Raw genomic sequence first — 7,607 nt, forward strand, 5'->3', positions numbered from 1 at the left:
TATTATTATTATTATTATTATTATTATTATTATTATTATTATTATTATTATTATTATTATTATTATTATTATGTGCTTACGAGACCTTGTTTTTTTTCGCCTTATAAATCGACCTATTATTATTATGATGCTAGAAAATGTCTGAAATGAAAATAAGGAAATAATTTTGTTATGAGATTTCAACATTGATTATATTTTTGGTATTGACCTTCACAAAAATCCAATTAATAAACTAGAAAATATGTTCGAACTAACCCAAAAACTACACTTACACAAACATCAGCTACTTGTATCGAGATCATTTTTCATCGATACCAGAACGTCATGTTCTCAATGGAGTTGCACATTTAGCACTAAGCGACCATTCATTAGTCTACACAATGTATTGAATATAGAAACGAGAAAACTAGGCATAGAACAATTACATTTAGAAATTTTAAAGATTTTGATATATAACTTTTAAAAAAGAATTTTAAACAAATTACGAAATGAATGACTTATTATAACTGTATAAAATAAGTGACAGCAGCACTTTTGAGACTAACAGTATAGAATTTATTCTCTAACTGGCAATGAAAATATTAACTCTGTCTGGAACAAATGGAAAAATTCCTTCATAGACATATGTAATTGACATGCTCCATATAAATAAATGAGAGTAAAAAAATAGCCTATCACAATGGATAACACCGGATATTATTCATTTGATGTACCAACGAGATCATGTAAAGAAACTGTCAGACAAGCACAAAACAAAATAACACTTAAGGCAGGCTCAGTTCGACACGGAACTGAAAGGAACTCAACTCAACTCAACTCAACTCAGCTCGTCGACAGCGCTCCGCGCAACTGAAAGGAACTAAACGCAACTGAACTCATGTCGACTTTGAGCAACTGAAAGGAACTGAAAGGAACTTGGCTCATGTCGACTGGCAACTGAAAGGAACTATTGACTAAAAACATTTTCCCCGCGAAATCCCATCAACTGCAAAATGTCTGTAATGTTTTTATTAAGACATTTAATTATTTGAAAAAGTGTATCTACTTTATTTTTTTGTTTTGAAAATGTCGACCGGCAACCGAAACAAATGGTGCCTGTTTGATTAGTCGACAGAATTGAGTTTTAAAGATTTCATTTTCTTCGAAATCTCATCAACTGCAAATAAATGTTTGAATGCTTGTAAGATTAGATGTGTGGTTAAAAATAATAAAATTATTTTTGAAGTTTATCTACTCTTTATTTTTTAATTTAGAAAAGTGTATCGCATATTGGTATATTTGAAATGGGTTCATGCAAAATCTGGTGGAACAATTAAAACAAGAAAGGTCTTTTTCTATATGAAAAAACAAAAACAAAAACAACAAGTATACACGAATGCATTTTATACGTGACAATGTTTACATGAATCAGCTGTCAAATATGTTATAAAAATGTATTAATTTAATATTACGCGAATGCAGCAGCATACTTTTGATAGAATTCATAATTGAACACTACACTGCAGAGGGACTTTCTGAAAAAGGGACTTAGCTTTTCTTCACCTAGGCCTAAGCCTAGGCCCTAGATAAATGTTCTACTGTTAAAGAATTTGTAGAAAACTAACTTCAAAAACAATGCACACTCCCAAGAATTTATAATTCGTAAAAATGGGTTTTGGAAGTGAGATCTGCATGCCAGTTAGTTGTTAAGTCTTTACTCGTCGTACGTAGAGTTAGACGTAGGGTAGTAGGCCTGGCATAGGAAGCCTGCCTTTTTTCTACACTCTAGGCCTAGCCTAGGCTAGATAGAATATGGTAATTATATGCTGTATTATTATTTTTATTATTATTATTATTATTATTATTATTATTATTATTATTATTATTATTATTATTATTAGGCCTAGCCTAGGCCTATTTGTTAATGTGTTAGAATAAAAATCTGGCCTATGGCCTGTTCTCTTTCTCATTTTCATTTACGACATATTGCAATCTGTAACTCATCGTTCTTGCTGTAGGCTACCGGTATATATGGTGACGACGTTTTTTATGTGTCAGGAAAAATGATTGACGAAATAAATGTTAACCTCCAACTCACAGTTAATAATGTTCAGGAATGGTACAATATAATTAAGAATTAAGACGGACAAAACTAAAAGTATGTTAATAAAAGAACAAACACTTTATTCCACCTCATAGGCCTATGCTTAGCATTCGTCTTAGAAACCAGTGCGTGGAAACGTACACCTGTCTCTTATACACATCTAGATGTGTATAAGAGACAGGCCTAGGCCCTAGATAAATGTTCTACTGTTAGAATTTGTACAAAACTAACTTCAAAAACAATGCACACTCCCAAGAATTACTGGATTATTTATAATTCGTAAAAATGGATTTTGGAAGTGAGATCTGCATGCCAGTTAGTTGTCAAGTCTTTACTCGTCGTACGTAGAGTTAGACGTAGGGTAGTAGGCCTGGCATAGGAAGCCTGCCTTTTTTCTACACTCTAGGCCTAGCCTAGGCTAGATAGAATATGGTAAGTATATGCTGTATTATTCTTATTCTTATTCTTATTATTATTATTATTATTATTATTATTATTATTATTATTATTATTATTATTATTATTATTATTATTATTATTATTATTATTCTTATTCTTATTCTTATTCTTATTCTTATTCTTATTCTTATTATTATTATTATTATTATTATTATTATTATTATTATTATTATTATTATTATTAGGCCTAGCCTAGGCCTATTTGTTAATGTGTTAGAATAAAAATCTGGCCTATGGCCTATATTTTTTAAAACAAAGAATAAAGTAATCTGCCATTAAAAAAACATTGTAATATAATATCTTTTTTCAGTTAATGCATCTTGATTACGATTAATATCAGGATCAACGTTTTCAGTTCCTTTGAGTTCCGAATCAGCATTTTTTCGCGCTTTTTTTCAGTTCCTTTCAGTTCCGCAAAAAGTTGAACATGGGCAACTGAAAGGAACTCAACTCAACTTGACTCATGTCGACAAATATGCGCGATTGTCAGTTCCTCTCAGTTGCGGTCAGTTCCTTTCAGTTGCGTTCATTTCTTTTGTGATAGTAAACTGTTAAGAATGGCATCAACGTACATATCAGATTCTCTTTATAAGATTTACAATATGTCGTTAATGAACGGAGAAATCCCTGCTGATTGAAAGATGGCAAGAACTAGTAACACCAATAGGCATATACTAGGGGACGGGAACAAAGACCGGTTACGTACCGTAGCTATAAACCTTTCGGTAGTATGTCACATATCAAAGATATTAGAAAAAAATTATACAGATTCAACTAACCGATTATCCAAAGATTCAAGATTCAAGATTCGAGAAATGTTATTTGTCCATATAAAAATACAGAAAATTGTATTGCTGAATTTACATAATTTAATAAATGTAGAACAATATGCGATTAGCAAAGAGCATTCAACAATCACGTGCTTACATAGGGTTGTTGACGAATGTATAGAATCGCTTAAAATGAACATGAAATGATTGGAACATGCTTTTTAGATATTTCAAAATGCTTCGGTACCGTAGATCACGCTCTTTTGCTACAAAAACTATACAGTTATGGATAAATAATAACGAGGTAAATAAATATGGAAATACCGTATTAAGGAAAAAGACATTGAAATTGCAGGAATCCCGCAAGGTAGTGGCCTAGGTCCTGTTCTCTTCCTTATTTTCATTTACGACATATTGCAATCTGTAACTCATCGTTCTTGCTGTAGGCTACCGGTATATATGGTGACGACATTTTTTATGTGTCAGGAAAAATGATTGACGAAATAAATGTTAACCTCCAACTCACAGTTAATAATGTTCAGGAATGGTACAATATAATTAAGAATTAAGACGGACAAAACTAAAAGTATGTTAATAAAAGAACAAACACTTTATTCCACCTCATAGGCCTATGCTTAGCATTCGTCTTAGAAACCAGTGCGTGGAAACGTACACCAGATATCACAAGAAATTGATGAAAATTTAACATAGGAACATCATATTAAAGAGATAAGACGATATGCAAGTGCTAAACTGCTACTCTCGAAACAAACCTACACTTTAAATATAAGTTTATTAACAAAACTACAGTATATCTAACAACAATCCAGCCATGTATGGATTATGGTATTTCAGTTTGGGGAAATAGTAGCAATAAAGATAAAACAGTAATCCACCGACTGCAAAAAAGGGCAGCACGTATAGTTACTAATAACTTTGATTATAATACAATACATGACGAAGATATCATTAATAACCTGTTATGGAACATATTAGAAAAAAGACGAAATTATGCTATTGCATGTTTAATGTATAAATGTTTTCACGGCACTGCACCTTCACGACTATGCAACGAAATTGAAATGGTAATCGACCGACACGGATACAGCACCAGAAACTCAGGCCATTTATTAAAATAAACTTCTCTGAAGGTTAACTTCAAAATTTAGATTACATCGTATAATAAAAGCTGTAGTGAAAACCTTTTCGCTTGACATTACGATTTATTCATTTGTTAAACAAAATGATAGGCTAGGTCAAATGTTATATTACACAGTGGCGAAGCCGAGCCGGCACGGGCCCTCCACCCTCCTAAAGTTTTCAAAATGATTTTAAAAATGGAGAAAACAGAAAATTATATTCAAATTTAAATCTGAGGATGCCATTTCCGGCCTTCTGAGGTGCCATAATCATAATTTTTTTCTTACCTCAGCCTCACCATGGTTGGACTGAGGCAGTTGGACCTGATGATGATGATGATGATGGTGATGACAGTGATGATGATGATGATGATGATGATGATGATGATGATGATGAAAAAAGTTAACTAGGGTGGTAGGTTACTGAATAGAAGCCATTATCACTATCATTTATACTACTGTATTGCTATTATTTATACTGTGTGGCTATACTATACGCAGGTCTACGGTCACAGTGATCACACATAAAATGCGTTATTCATACATCAGTCGACAGATTGCGTCCTTGTTTTGAGAGTGCACACAAAGGACAAATAAGAAGTGAACCAATTAAGAACGAAATAATCGATAAAATAAATGAAAAGTTACCATAGTGACGGTCACTTAATTACTACGAGAAATCATGGGTTAATTAACAGTCTGAATAATCTTGTCACTAATGAAATAATGGCTAAAATATGAGGGTTTATTACCCTCTAGATGGCCGAAAATAATATTTCTTACCCGTAGACCTACATAGTAAAATTCAGGCATCACATCCCCATTATAGTCAAAATGGAGCGGCAACAAATTTCTTATGACCTTTTTTCAGCGACTTTCGGAAATCATAGGGATCTAAATAATCTCTGTGATTAAGCATAGAAAATAAAACTTAACTGTCTTTGATGTATTTACATTACTCGTAACTACCTACTTCATATGCAGAAACCAATATTATCTTTACACGCTTTTTCTCATACTTCTCAAATCATAAAGGTCCGCGCACTCGAGTCGTGTATTAATTATGGGTAATTCAGATGTATGTATGGGCAGAGATACCGGTATCTTTTTATAAGAGAGCAGCTTAGCTCAGTCGGCTAATCTGATGGTAGCCGCTGTGTGTGCGTTGAACCATCTGTTCTATTTTCTCTATGGTTGAACCGTGCGTTGAACTCTAGGTCCCCGGTTCAATTCCCATCGCTGCCTCTCCCTGTGTTTCAGCTAAAGGGCTGAAATACAAGTTACAATAGCGCATTGTCTTTCGGATGAGACGTTTAAGCCGTTGGCCCCGTGTGCGTTATGGCCCATGTGCGTTATGCCCATGTTAAAGAACGCAGTACACTCTTATAGGGGATTGTCTCCCGGTGTACTGCCCAATCACCACCAGAAGGACCCCACTAGAAATAAGTCTTCTTCTAGACTTTCGTGGGCTATCCTTGGTGTTTACACCAAATAATGCAATCCAATCCAATCCGATAAGATGCTCTTTAATTTTATGCAGTTCATTTCAACAATTTTCAGGCATCTTCATAGTGAACAGAGACCTGACATAATTATGCTATCTGGCATAATTTAGACCCATTTATGATCCAGCATATTATGTGCTAGACATAATTTTGGCAAATTTAGCATAATTTTGTCCTAAGAAAAATAATCTCAAACTGCTCTCACAAAAACAATTGCCATAATTGAAACCCAACAAAATTAATTAAAATTCATCCAGAAATCCTCGCGCTTGTGAATATCATAGGCCTACCACATCACATTGACTAGGCAGGAAAACGCATTTCCGAGCATCTACAAAAACAAAAATTTTCAAGTGGAGGGCCCATGACCCCCTCCAAATTACTCTACCACAACATCAAGTGTGCTTTTTTTTTCTTTTTGCAAAGGCCTTTTCCCTGCACCCGACTACAGAACCTTTATGATCCTCTGTAAAGTGTATGCCTTGAAATTGTTGAAATGACCTGTATAAATGACCCAGATTTTAAGTGCGTTCTGCAGCAGCTCTATGCGCGCCGCTGTGTACAATTTTGTAATGTTATGCCAAACAATTGAAAAAGTTTTCTGATAAAAAAAAATCTTGAAGAATTTGTTGAAGTTTCATTTTGACTATCTATATTGTTGATGTGATGATGAGGGGTTTTGCTATATATAGGGCCTATATAAGAGTGTCATTTCCGCCATGGTTCTATTTCTTAAAATAGTCGTACCTTACCATGGTGGAGAGATGGGTGTGGACTCACGAATTGCCCCACCCCATTCTCCACTTCTCAAAAAAGATCTTCCTTGCTCTGGTCTCACTTATGATGGGCTTATTTTGATGTCATTAGTCCTTCCATCACTCACAAAACTATTGCACAGCCTATGTCATCATTATCCTCATAATTACCATCGTTACCGTATTAACCCCTGAGACTGTGTGAAAGTGCATCCCAGAGTTCGAGAACACACCCATCTGTTGACAATATCTCATTGTTGGATATTTTGCATAGGTTAAATGAAATTACAGTAGAACCCCTATTAGTATAAGGGGACACATTCGGGACCAAACAAAATGTCCCCAAATAGTCATGTCCGTGAATAGGGTACCCTTATTAAAGGGGTGGGGACACTAACCAAAAGTGTGAAATTGACACCTTAATATCAGATTTAGCATGTAATCATACAATAAGCACAGAGGCTATTCTTTGATTTCAGTTGATCGATAAATTAAACTATATTGTAACAATAATTCGCAAGCAAATACAATACTCCGCATGATATGATCCTGATAGCCTTCTTCTGAATTACTATAAGTTTATATAAGGTGGATGGGTAGGTGTTGCCGCAGACAATATATATATGTTGCACCTAACTGATCCAGAGCCTAGCACCCGACGATTGGAGGAAGTACCTCATGAAACAGCCTGTAGTGCAATAAAATGTTGAATTTGTAACCATACGTGTAAATTTTATGTCTCTATTATGTCAACGTATGCTATGGTTTCATTTGCTCCACATAGATAATCGGAAATAGTTTTTAACACAGAATAAATCGATGTTAGTCGTTGACTCTTGGAACATACAATTTTAATAAACAAATATTTCGAACGCGCCTGCGTTCCTCTTCAGTGT

At 34.3% G+C, this 7,607-nt stretch overlaps 1 protein-coding gene across 2 annotated transcripts in view; it reads right to left on the reverse strand.

Annotated features, from left to right (window-relative positions):
• Positions 1-7,607, reverse strand: part of LOC117123699 (alpha-N-acetylneuraminide alpha-2,8-sialyltransferase-like) — a 44,492-nt gene that overhangs the window by 30,964 nt on the left and 5,921 nt on the right. The gene's annotated exons all lie outside the window — the stretch shown is intronic.

The sequence above is a fragment of the Anneissia japonica genome, unplaced genomic scaffold, assembly GCF_011630105.1.
Source record: "Anneissia japonica isolate Jap-2015-1 unplaced genomic scaffold, ASM1163010v1 scaffold287714_len2871179_cov188, whole genome shotgun sequence".
Classification (NCBI taxonomy): Eukaryota; Metazoa; Echinodermata; class Crinoidea; order Comatulida; family Comatulidae; genus Anneissia; species Anneissia japonica.